General features: G+C 36.8%; 1 protein-coding gene across 2 annotated transcripts in view; it reads right to left on the reverse strand.

The window, feature by feature from the left end:
* Nucleotides 1–14,101, reverse strand: part of LOC149673997 (CUGBP Elav-like family member 1) — a 110,881-nt gene that overhangs the window by 75,802 nt on the left and 20,978 nt on the right. Inside the window, exon 1 of one of the 2 annotated variants that reach the window (XM_089839827.1) lies at nt 9,351–9,943. The exons of the other annotated variant lie outside the window; for it this stretch is intronic. The gene's annotated coding sequence lies outside the window, so the exon portion shown is untranslated. Of the gene's footprint in view, nt 1–9,350; nt 9,944–14,101 lie in introns of those variants that run through there. 2 annotated transcript variants of the gene reach the window in all.

The following is a 14,101-nucleotide window of genomic DNA, read 5'->3' on the forward strand; positions in this document are numbered from 1 at the left end:
TCTCTTTGAAATCCCTTTGGAGTCTCTTTGAAATCCCTTTGGAGTCTCTTTGAAATCCCTTTGGAGTCTCTTTGAAATCCCTTCGGAGTCTCTTTGAAATCCCTTTGGAGTCTCTATGAAATACCCTTGCAAATACCAATGAAGTCCCTTAGAAATATCTACAACGTGCGTTGCAAATCTCTATTCAGTCGGTTTGAAATCTCTTTTAACCGGTTTGAAATCTCTATTAAATCGCTTTGAAATCTTTATAATGTGAATTAACGTGATAAAGACCCTTCGAAATTTCTTTGAAGTCGAACGAAGTCTAATACGTGGTTTACAAAATTTAACAATTGCGGTTTCCCCCTCGACAAGAATAATATCTACAAAGCCCATCCGCAGCCTTTAACACCCAACATACAACTTAAATAAGGGATCCTATTATAAGATATACGCATTAACCTTGGACAAATATAGCTTTTTAGTATGCTAGATTTAACGTATCTAAAAGATATTTTGTTCTCAACATATTCGCCAAACAACGAGATTAGAACGCTATTTACTCGGTTGTCCGAAGACGAGCATCGTCGCAAACGATCTAGGCGAATATTCGCGTCATCACGAATTTCCAGCAATATAATCTCCGCTCAAATTTCAAACGAAACGATATCATTTTGGTCCTTAAGAAGTTGTTGCAAATTAAATTAAAAAACTCACTTGCAAATTAAGATATTTCATACATTTATTATAGGGCAAAAGATGCGTCGCAACAACTTAGCAAAACTCTGTCTCTAATGAATTTGGCAACATTTTAGATTAGAGTGCAACCATACTATATTGTTCTTTCTAACGATATTTAAAACTGAATTTTCGGATTGCAGTTCAGCAGAATTTACTATGAAGAGAGAGGGTAAGTATACTAGATGATATCTGGCGATGAAATATAATAAATTATCCAAGCTCGGCACGGTGGCAATTTTGTCTTGGGCGCTTGCCACTCTTCTTTCGCGCTACAGCTAACAACAACGGGAGGCTGGGGTTGATATCCCCCGAGAGGGGCCCCATCCCCATTTCATCTCTTTTTCTTATTCCGAGTGTGAATGCTCTCGTTTCAGCTGGGAGACCGCGGAGGGTTACCAATGCATTAGCAGGGTTAGTACAACTTTCGGAAAAGCATACTTCAAATTTCACTGATATTTCCAACTATAGGATTTTATTGTGCGAGAACATATAGGATTTTATAGGGTATTGTGCGAAAATATAGGATTTTATAGGGTATTGTGCGAAAGTATAGGATTTTATAGGGTATTGTGCGAAAATATATAGGCTTTTATAGGGTATTGTGCGAAAATATATAGGCTTTTATAGGGTATTGTGCGAAAATATGTAGGATTTTATAGGGTATTGTGCGAAAATATGTAGGATTTTATAGGTTATTGTGCGAAAATATGTAGGATTTTATAGGTTATTGTGCGAAAATATGTAGGATTTTATAGGGTATTGTGCGAAAATATGTAGGATTTTATAGGTTATTGTGCGAAAATATATAGGATTTTATAGGGTATTGTGCGAAAATATAAATGATTTTATAGGGTATTGTGTGAAACGCGAATATATTTATGCTTGCGGTGCAGGCATGACTTAATTCGGAGTTTCAATGTCAAATTTCAAGCGTTGGCAGCTGTATAATGTATAAATATGGGGTTGACAAGGTTTTCTGTAACCCAGTTCTACAGGTAGCTGATACACAGGACACGTGTATCGAAGGCGCAATCTGCCTTTGCAGCCCCGCGAGTCGGTAATATCTGATTATTCAGAGACAGAGGTAAAAATCAAAATGCATGCGCACTATATAACGCCCACACCAACTATAACCCATATTTCAACATTGCATTCCTCGTACATTATCGAAGACCTAGATTATAAACTGAAATTTAATCCATCTAATAAACTCGATCTTCAATTTAATCCGTCTAATCGATTCAACCATTAATTTAATCCGTCTAATCGATTCAACCATTAATTTAATCCGTCTAATCGATTCAACCATTAATTTAATCCGTCTAATCGATTCAACCTTTAATTTCATCCGCTTAATCGATTCAATCTTTAATATCATCCGTCTAATCGATTCAATCTTTAATTTCATCCGTCTAATCGATTCAATCTTTAATTTCATCCGTCTAATCGATTCAATCTTTAATTTCATCCGTCTAATCGATTCAATCTTTAATTTCATCCGTCTAATCGATTCAATCTTTAATTTCATCCGTCTAATCGATTCAATCTTTAATTTCATCCGTCTAATCGATTCAATCTTTAATTTCATCCATCTAATCGATTCAATCTTTAATTTCATCAATCTAATCGATTCAATCTTTAATTTCATCAATCTAATCGATTCAATCTTTAATTTCATCAATCTAATCGATTCAATCTTTAATTTAATCAATCTAATCGATTCAATCTTTAATTTAATCAATCTAATCGATTCAATCTTTAATTTAATCAATCTAATCGATTCAATCTTTAATTTAATCAATCTAATCGATTCAATCTTTAATTTAATCAATCTAATCGATTCAATCTTTAATTTAATCAATCTAATCGATTCAATCTTTAATTTAATCAATCTAATCGATTCAATCTTTAATTTAATCAATCTAATCGATTCAATCTTTAATTTAACCAATCTAATCGTTATAATATTAAATTTAATCAATAATCAATCTAATCGTTATAATATTAAATTTAATCAATAATCAATCTAATCGTTATAATATTAAATTTAATCAATAATGAATCTAATCGTTATAATATTAAATTTAATCAATAATCAATCTAATCGATATAATATTTAATTTAATCATTATAATCGATATAATATTTAATTTTATCAATATAATCGTTAATTTAGTCAGTATAATCATTACTGATTTTAATAAGTTGGTATTAAATTTATTAACATTCTAACCGTGAAATTATAAATATACTTAAAATTCATCGCGGGAAAATATTATTTAAACGTATTATTTATTTTAATTATATATTACTTAAAAGGTCGTTATTACACGAACGTTACTATGGCAACTAACTAAACCAGACGGTTTTGAAATCGCTAAAGCAAAGCGAGCTCCTACGAGTATTCAAATCGCATTTGTATAAAAGCACCATTAGACGGACGATTCAACAAACACAACGTCTATACTTAAACGTATTTACATATAAAGACTATATTATTGAATAAGTGGGGTTCCCATAATAACTATTATTATTCCGAGGGAAAAAAAAGAGTGAAAAAAATTATTTGCACGCGCCAATCCCGGAGTTAACCCCCTCCCCCCAGAAGCTCGTGCAACACAACATATTCTCAGTTGCAACCTTGAAAGGGACGTAATATTCTCCACGCTATAGTGTTAAAATAAAGAGTATATACCCGAGAGGAGTTGAAGATTAACCCTTTGTCATTGTCAAGGATTTTAAAAAAGATGCCTGCCAGTTAAAGGGAACTATAATACGGTTGGTTCGTGCTTATTGGCTTACTGGCTTCATCTCTCATTGGTTAGAATATGTCGTCTACTTAAAGACAGAAATAATTTTAAACCAAAGGAAAGAAAATACATAGTTTTCAGAATAGGAGCAATGATACCATTTACACCAGGAGGCAGTGCCGACTAGGTACTGAAGGCGCATGCCTAGGGGCCCTGGAGCTCAGGGGGGGGGCTTAACCTCTCAGCTGTCATATAGCAGTGGGCCCCGGAACGTCTAGTGCCCAGGGGCCCACGAGGGTGTTGATCCGGCACTGCAAGGAGACCAGGCTACTTGGCGGACAAAGTTCAGTACTGAGTAGCCTCGCCTCTTGGTGTAAATTGTATCAATCCTCCTAGTCTGAAAACTATGTAATACGTAAGCCAGCTTAAGCAGACTACTAAACAGACGACATGAACCACAGTACTCACCGGTACTAGAGCCCTAGAACACGGGTTTACAAAATACTGTTTGGGTTAGTTGAAAGCGCATCGCAAAGCGCGCATGACTAGAAGAATGTTCAAAAATCTGTCCGGTATAAGAAAAATAAAATAACCAAACGTTGACCACCACTTTGTATTCGAGGAGGGACTCCAGTCTCTAAAAGAGTTGGTTAAGGAAAAAAAATCGCTTTATAAAGAAATAAAGAAGGAAAAAAAAATAGTTGGGGTCGCGATTTAATTGGCGAATGGCACGCGCGAGAGCTTGGCAATCGCAACGTGCTCGTGAGCTCTTGGCAAAATGCCATCAACCCTACATCTCTTCCCCCCCCTAACCCTTCTTTTTAGTTGACTGGTGGTGGTCGAAATGGTTAACCCTTAAGATTTGAGCGAATATCTCGCAAGTATAGGACTTTTGAATCTCAAAAACCAAAATATTAAATAGAAAAATGCAAATCCAGTATGTTTGAAATTTACAGTATACGCTAACGTTTTCTCTATCCATTGCATATCCTGGAATATTATTGTATCGACAAAGGTATCTTATAAAGGGCAGTGCGCTGGTGAAAATATGACTTTATATCCCGTGTTAGACTCTTAAAGACGGTGAGAATAATTACTTGCAGGTCAATAATGATTTAAAACTACCACATATGCAGTATGGTCTTTGCACGAGAAATTTCAAAACCTCACGATATTAAAGAGAAGCCTTTCTTCCGTAATTTTATCCCGATTATTCGACTTTTTTTGACTAATTCAGACAAACAGAATAAATGGAGGAATTAGTGACAGACTTGTAAACAAACAGTGCACGTTTTATATATATATACACATTTACAACCGCGAAAAGACAAAAAAAAAAAAAAGAAAAATTGGGGCTTAAAAGAAAAATGTTCCGAAAAGAAAAAAAAATACGCAATTTTTTTCTTGGCGGATTTTTTTTTCTCTGAAGTCAGTGTTCCTTGAATTAATGGTTGATTTGAAGAACAAACACTGTTTTCCACATAGAGAGCATAGGGAGGAGGAGTAGAAAGTTCTGACGGAGAGTTCTCGCTTTGAAAATTTTCTCTCCGTTTCCAATATACGCGCGTATTTATCTAATTCTGCCCTCTGATTGGTTGAAAGTTGGTGAAAATTAGGAGGAAAATTGAACAAATTAACTTTGTTAGGACCTCTATGATTCCAACCCGTAACTATTTGGCGAATAGTTAGCGAATAGTAGTAGTACATTTGGGCTAAGTCGAGAGCGTGTGTATTAGTTTTATGCCACAGTGTCTATCCCAGTATTTCACTAAAGCGAGAACTTCCAAAATGTCTTACACCTTCTACTCCTCGCCCTCTTTGGTTTTCCAAGAAATATTCCTTAACCATTATTTCAAAGAATATTTGGATAGGAGGGGGGAGTGTAGGTGTGGCGGGTGTTGGCGTGCCGCGAGACTCTTTTAAAGTCTTTAAGAAAAAAAAGAGTGTCTTGACAAAGCTATTCGCGAAGTACTTAAGTCGTGATCAATTAGTTTCTTAAAACGACTGCACGCATTAATCCATGCTCGGAATTTGCCAGAGCGCGCCAAACTTCCTATAGCACGCGCTCCCATTCTAAAACTTAAAGAAAGGTGAAAGGAAGGCCCGGGGGAGGGGGTTGGATCTTGAAAAATCGCGCGTGAATAAAAAGTCACGAGATTTTTAAAATTAAAGTTACGCCACGCCCCGTTCTTCATTTTAATGTATTATTTTAAACTATACAGGCGAGTGGAAACTGAAAACCTGGAAGACTTTCCTGTCTATGAACACGCAAAACGCTATATAGTCCTTGGTCTCAACCCTATTAAATATCTGAATGTTGTTGTTTATAAGAAAAAGGGATGCTGCTTAATTAGGGGTTAATTACAAAGCTAAAGTGTTACGAATTGGACGTTCTTAACAAGCTTAATGGCTAGTGGTTCTTCTCCGTCCCAACCTTGCAGAGAAGAACTCAACCAAATTAAAGGCCGACTTCCAGCAAAAAGGGTTGTAGCTAGAGATGTGAAATTACCGTAATTTTTAAAAACGGTAATTTACCGGGTAAATTACCGATAAATTACCGGTAATTTACCGATTGAAATTCTGGGAAAACAAAAATTACCGTTCAGCCGGTAATTTTTGGTAATTTATATTTCCCTGTACTTACAATCCATTACTTTAAACAACGTTTAATTGTGAGCACTATCTTGACTGCTTTACACGTATTTGCGGCTTTTGCTACCAAGACGGCAGCCGTGGCCTTTCTAATCTGATTTCTAACTAAAAATTTATTAAAAGACTAATTTGTAGTGCAACTTTGTAAGTACTGGCTAGCGAGTAGCGCCTAGTGAGTCATTTTGGAAGTAAACACAGAAAAAATTGATCGTTTAAGTGTAAAATGAAGTTCTGAGGCGCAATAAAAATGTTTGGTAATTTACCACGGTAATTTACCGCCGTAATTTACCGGTAAATTACCATTGTAAAATTACGGTAAGATATAAAACGGTAATTTACGCGGTATTTGGTAAATTACCGGTAATTTACGGACGGTAGTTGTAGCGAACTGAAAACTGAGCATCGAGACTTGTAACAATGGAGGGACCTTGCCGATTTTCAAATCCCCGCTGGGGCTTGCAAAAGTTGGAAGGGTTCTAGCTAACTGAAAGCCGTGCTATGTGGTTTTAGCGAATTGAAGATGAACAATTTAAATCCTTTTAAAATTTTTTTCCTTAAGAATTTTTGCTCTACTCCAAAGGAAATTCTCATATTGTGTATCTTCAGTTCGCTAGAACCACATTGCACGGCTTTCAGTTAGCTAGAACCAGTTCCAACCTTTAGCCCAGCGGTGATTCGAAAATCGGCAAGATCGCTCCTTTGTTAGTTTTGATGCTAGGTTTTAAGTTCGCTAGAACCCTTTTCGTGGAAGTCGGCCTTTAACCATCTCTAAAACCTTAATTTCCCTAATGTCACTGATATCAACTACGCAGTTTAGTGAAATTTCGTTACGTATTTGTAACTGCGTATGAATAATAAACACATAAACAAAAAAAAACATTCTTAAATACCAAATGTTCGCAATTACCATTACAAGGGTTTAACTTATTCGGGCTGGGTGAATGATAGACTTATGTTGTTGGTTTTTAGGCAAAATATATAGTTGTGGACATTTTGGAGGGAGCGCGGGGAAGATAGAGTCCTTTTTGATCGTAATGACGGACATATATTAAGGAAGACGAGATATCTGGCTGGTGGTGCTGTCCCCAGGAATCGTCTTCCTTCTCGGTCTTCCCTTTTAGCGCTTAGTCGCCTCTTCCTTAAAAATGCTCTCCTTTCCCCGGCTTCTTCCTCTTTTCCGGTCGTTACCGCCAACTTCGAAGGAAAGGATCGGAACGGTTCCCTCAAAATATTATTTATCTATTTTATGGGGGAATCCAACCGAGGGACGTTATACCATTATAATGACGTCATCTTCTAACTCTCGTCCCCGCCCCCCGTCCCCCCCCCCTCCACCGCTTCAAGACCACAAGATAAACGATAACTTGCCCGCGATTTCAACTAGGGGACCATTTCCCGGTGGGAGGGCCAACATTCGCTATTTGACGAGTACCGAAGAGCCTTGGCAATCGCGGTGTTGGAACTTGGTAGACGAATTTCTCGCTATTCAGCCTACAAACAGTCAGTCGCTTGGGACTCGACGAATGTCGAAGCCAAAGAGGGTCGCGCATTCGCTATTTGCCGAGTACCGGGAGAATCTTGGAAATCACGGTTTAGTAAGGGGGAAAGTGTGACGATACGCAAACAGACGCGTGCTTTTTTAAGACCTTCCCAAATCCCCTGAAAGGTATAGCTTAAATTGTTTTACAGACGAGTGCCTGTCCCCTCGTGAAAATATTCTAACACTAAAAACGGCGGCGGTGCGTTTTTACACATTTTACAAATCGGAAATGGATGACACTCAAATGTTTAAGGTGCCTTCACACACCCATAAAACCCACAACCTCTAGATCAGTTATTCTAAAAGTAGGGACGTATCTTAATAAAAGTGAATTTTATTCGCATTTCAGAGGAGTATATCTTTGAATAATTGCTATAATTGGCTTTACCTTATTCTGTAATTCGAATGTGTCTCCAGACTAATCTCCTAGAGACGGTTATAATAATTATTTGTAGGCCAATAATAGACTTAAAACTACCTAGTGTCATACTAATTTTTTTCGGTAAAATATTATGTCAATTTAGTCTATAAATCCTACATTTACGATTTTTGACTTGGAAATTAAAGAAAAAACGTTTTAAAATTCTTGAATTTCAATTTCACTGTCCCTTTAAAAATTTAAAGGGGAAATCAATATTCACGGGGTGAAGTGGCCTTTAACAGTTCCGCGTTTATTTAAGCTTTGAAAACATATTTCCCTCAAGAGCTAGCGAGCGAGGTAGATCCAAATATTTTTCTGCTCCAAAGTGGAAAGCGAAAACGAAAATAAAAAAAAAAGAATAAAAAATAAATAAATGATTTAGGGACTTTTTCAGCTCCGCAAACTTGGAAACTCAAAACCGTCGTTACTCATTTTTTCTTTGGAGATGAAATTCGCGTCTACATGAACTCTTTCCGTGACCTAGTCGCTCGTCAATCGCCGATTACGGAACATAATATATTCTAACAGTGGTTCCGATAATTTTCTTTAAATAATAATAAAAAAATAGCAACTTTAATTCAAAGTTACACATTCCGTATAATGAATTCGATTTCCTTATTGACTTTTTACCTTTGATTATTAGTTGAACCTTGGACTAACATCGAATAAAATTTACACAATTTTTTAATGGCTCGTTGAATTAAAATACTGTATATTGGCAAAGGTTGCAATAAATTTTTTAATGGAATTAGAGGGGATGATAACTTTCGTGATTCGATGTAGACCAGTGCATGTTCCCCAACAGTTTATCCTGTGATTTTCAAATCAACTTATAATTTCGATAGACAAAATTGACATAACTAAAACCGATAAAAACGGTATACCATTGGACAGTTTTAATACATTATTGATCTACAATTAATTAATCTAACTAGATCTGTCTCTATTAGTCTATATATAGTCTAGCGACTTCGCAACTTTGTAGACTTTGGTGTACACACTATAGTTAAATCACGATTCACGGAGTAAAGCCCCCCTCGTCATTTTAAGATTACACGTCTTTGCCATAAAAATGATTTAAACCGATACAACTTTGAACTGTGCAACATAATTTTAACATTTTTACGTTCTCATAGAAACAAGTCATAAATTTAAATTACTTTTATAGCAAAGTTGATTAAGATGTAGAATGTTTCAAAGGTTTACATTTAAAGGTATATAAAACAACCCAAATATAAAAAAAATTAAACAGGTGAAATTTCCTTACCTCTAAATGTCGTTTAGCGTATTCGTTAATTACAACGCATTATATATAATTAAAAACTTGTTTATGATAATTCTACATATCTAGAAAAAGTACAGTTGAAGCTAAAATGCACGAGAATTTTTACAGTTTCAAACCGATATAGAACGTACTGTATTATTATTGTTTCAAGGCTAAATTTCGCGTGAATTTTTACTGTTCTAAAACCGCTAGAACGTGCTGAACTGCACGAGAATTTTTATTGTTCGAAAGCCGCCAGAACGTGCTAAACTGCACGAAAATTTTTATTGTTCAAAAACCGCTAGAACGTGCTACACAACGCGGGAATTTTTATAGTTTGAAAACCGCTAAAATCATCTGGTCTTACACGAAGCTAAATTTCAATAAATTTTCAGTTTAAAAAGACTACGCCACAATGTTCTAAGTTATATTAAATTAAATAAAATGTTATTTTATTTATCTATTCTACTGGGGGAGTGATAGTCGTCTTTGCGCGAGCAAGATCGAGTCGGGGGGTTATATTACGCGCGAATAACTCGGAAATAAACGTCAGGGCGCTTTTCGATTCAACGTCCGAACGCCAACTGAACGGATCGCTCCCGGGAATCTCTGACAAAAGTGCGCTCAGAGAGCGCCAACTTCCAGGATCGGCCACGCCTGGCGCCACCAGCAAATATCTCTCCTATCGCAGTTGCAGCTCCGCTCTCTACGCGAGGGGCGAGCACCGCTACAGTAGAAAAATGGATTATACAGAAACGACAAGGAGAAATGCTCGCGATGAGACGAGCAAGTTACGACTCAGACTCCGGACTTATGTTTCCCAAACGCTGTGTCGTGAGATTTACAGAAAAAAATCTATTCAATTTCGAGTTAAAATCATAAATAATGTTAATGTTCATGGACAATATTGGAATTATATACAGGGTGTTTTTGAAAGGTGTGTCAGAATTTAAAGGAAGTCAGTGTTGAGTTCCTTTAACGATTTCGAGTCGAAAATGGTCTATGACATTTTGACCTAAAGGACACCGTTTTCAAGTTATGATTGGAGTATTTGTGTTTTACGGATGACCCCTTAAGAAACTGAAAGACAATGCTAATTAAATTAAAGGGATCATCATTAAAATACTCAAATCAAAACTCGAAAACAGTGGCACGGACGGCAAAATGGAGATAGAAGTTACATTTTCGACTCAAAATCGCAAAAAAGAACATCCCCTTAATTTTTGACACACCTATCAGAAACACCCTGTATCTATGATAGGTCAGAACATTTGTCGCAACTTCGAAATAAAACTTTGGGTATTACACTAATTACACTAAGTATTATTAATACGCGCTAAACGCACAAAAGTATACTCGGGTCATTGTATCGTTAGGAGCGCTTGAATCGATACACAATCGATACTCTTGACGATTTTTTGCAAATAATCCGGTACGGTTTAACTCAATTTAAATATTTTATTAAATTTCGATCTTGTACTACTTTTATTTTCAACGAGATTTAACATAACGTATTAATACGCTAGCATTCTGTCTCTAAACGCAGCCCATTTATATCGTAGTATTAGGGATTCAATCTGGGTATATACGAAATGAAAGTAGAGTACAGTTGAACTCTCAAAAAATTATCGATTATAATTTTTTTTCATCGAATTTTGAATTAAGTATCTCTTATTATTTTATGGAAAAATCAGTTCAGTCTTCTATGCCCCCCTCTAGAGTCTGGTTCGCGCCATTTTAGTCGTCAAACAGCCTGGGTTGCCACATATTTTCATTTCAAAATTCCCTAAATTTCTAAGGTAAAAAAACCTTTACGGAATAAGTTCCTCGCGTTTCAACCGATTTCACTAATATTTCGTAAACTGGTTCCCTTGTAACTTGCGGCCTTCGATTTGCCGCCATCTTTTAAAATGGCGGCCGAAAACTAATAATATGTTCCGACGGGCTTATGGGCAACATCGCATGCCTTTGCTGTTATATCCAATAGACGGCCTTAACTACAATTTAATATTTCAAAATTACTCATAATCTATAAGTTGGCTTGAAAATCTCATAACACTTGCAGTTTTTAAAAATCTAACCACACAGTAATGTGTACATAGCAACAGTGCGTTTGCGGAAACGCTGAATTGAAGTATTTTACCTCTGTGCACAAAGCGACACTCATACTTTTGATTATTTGCTTTTGATATCAGTTTGGGAAGTGCGCGGACTATGAATTTCGTTGTATATAATTCGGGGGCTCTTCCCCCCTTCCCGTCAATGTTCCCCCCACGGCGGTGGCGCGCGGGAAGAGACTCTTCCTTCTTCTGTCAGCTTGTATTTCTTTGAGAGCGAGCGCCGACCAATTTGTTCGAATTTCTGGTGTGGAATACCAATTTGGTGTCTGGGCCCCCATTTCTTACCCACAAAATGCGCCCCATTTTTAAAAAGAAAAGAGAGGAAAGGAACCACTTGGTTCAGCCACCAACCAAACTCCTTCCACATCTAGTAACTTCTCCCTTCCCGAGGGGCCATTCACTCGGACTAACAAAAATCTACACTCATACAGCTTTGAAATACGTGTAGTAGACACCCATTTTCAAACTGTCTGACCTTTCCTGGTATTCCAGAGTTTAAATTTCAAACCAATAGTGTGGAGGCAGTGTCCAGCCCCTCGATAGCGTGAAGGACGAGCTCCAAGAGTTCAGACTGGACTTGAAGTTTTGTAAATTATATAGTTTAGGATTGTGGCGCTAGACTAAACTTGTAGAGTATTTTAGGCCAAGTCTATCATCAATTTTCTAACCCAGATCATAAAATTCTTCAGTAGGGGGAAAAAAAAGTTAAATACTTTTATTTTAAAGTTATACCTACGTCTTGCGCCTTTTTATATCGGTTAAATTTAGGATCATTTAAATGATTGGTCTAAAAAAATAGACATAATATCTATTTAGTTTTATAACAAAAACTAAAATGCTCGTACGTTCAGTAATTGAAGATTCTAAACAAAAGTCTTTGGTCTCGTGGACCTTGATCGAATCTTGGCAGTTCACGTGAATTTCTGCTAAATGGCCTTAATCAAGTGAGCAAAAACAGCTCGAGACATAGCACGTGAACATTTTATATAATCAACTGCATGTTTCCCGGGTTTTTAGACAATATATATTCGTTCTTTTTTATGAATTTTGTTTGGGAAGTTTGGACCAAAATTTCGAATTTAAGGCATATTTCCCATTTTGGGAATTGTAGACAAAGTTTCCAATTAAAGAACACCTATTTGGGAATTGTAGACCAAAGGTCCAATACGCCTTTTGGGAATTTTAGACAAAATTTCCAATGATCCTTTTGAGAATTTTAGACCAAATTTCAAATTCAAATTATATTTTTTATTTTGGGTATTTAGACCAAATTTCAAGTTTAAATTATATTTTTTATTTTGGGTATTTTAGACCAAATTTTCGAATTTAAGGCCCATATCCTATTTTGGCAATTTTAGACAAAATTTCAATTTAAAGGCCTCATTTTGAAAATTGTAGACCAAATGTCAAATAGGTCTTTTGAGAAATGTAGAACAATTTTCAAATTTAAGGCATATTTTTAATATACATGGCATTTTAGACCAAATTTCAAAAATTTTCGAGAAACTTCTAGCAAAAGATGGGTTCGACTTTGAGTCGTGTGCAGTGCAGTGCAAGTTGTACACTTAGGCATCAGTGAAGGACAGTAAACCCTATTATTCTAGGCGAAGTTCTATAATCCCAGTTGATAAAATGGGGTCCCATCCTTAAGGGGCCTCCACGGCTCGAGAGCCGCTTCGATTTATTAATATAGTTAGAAAGAATAAAGTGGGAAGTCAACCTTAGATTGGGTTAAAAGAAGTACTCCTTAGATCCTTGACTGGACGCCCTTTCTAGACTGTCAAAGAAAAAATGGTTCGAAGTATGAAAGAAAAAACCAACAAGGTGATATATTGATTATGAAACTCTTGGAGATAATCTTTTACTTAAACACGAAGGGACCACGAAGGGGCCCCTTCTCACCCCCTTAAGGGACTAAGAAAGTCCCACCCACCTCAGTGCCACCGAGAGAGAGAGGTCAATCTGAGTCGCGCGCCTTTACACTTTTTCCCGCCAAAGATGTTTGCGCTAAATCTAACTTTTAGTAAAAATAAAGAAATCGTCGTAAACTTTAAGGGTTCGTTACTTGGCGAGCACCGAATCTTGGTAACTATAGTCGCTTGGAATATGACGAGAAAGAATTAAGCAGCATGCACGCCCTGAATATATATATATATATTTTACAAAAGTTGGGAGCTAGAAATATCTCCCGCCAAATTGAGAAGAGTATAGGGTCCCTTTTAAAAGAGTAGATCACGCGCGGACCCAAAGTAACTCGCGGAATGTTTTGGTGCTCGCTCCACTGGGAAAACAGAGCGCAATTCATCGCGGCAAGGGCAAGAATGGGACGACGGGCGATGGTAAGAGGGGAGCCCAGTAACCGGGCAAGTCGGTGTGTATAATTAAATTAGCTTTGGCACTCCGCAAAAATCCCACTTTGGTCCTGAACTCCGTGCCCGCTGCCCCCGCGCTTCCGCCAGCAACACTTAAAGCCCCGCTTAGAATAAAGTCGGCGAGCGGGATGGTGCTACTCTTGTAAAACTGACCTCTTTACGCCGCTTGGTTTAGGTATATCGCACACTAAAAACGCGGTTGAAAAATCTGCAAAAATACTTGAAAGGAAATGCAAAAAGAATTATTTTAAAACTTTAGTAA

Source organism: Phalangium opilio, unplaced genomic scaffold (genome assembly GCF_054372755.1).
Source record: "Phalangium opilio isolate 3A_F unplaced genomic scaffold, DU_Popi_V2 ptg000048l_1, whole genome shotgun sequence".
Lineage (NCBI taxonomy): Eukaryota > Metazoa > Arthropoda > Arachnida > Opiliones > Phalangiidae > Phalangium > Phalangium opilio.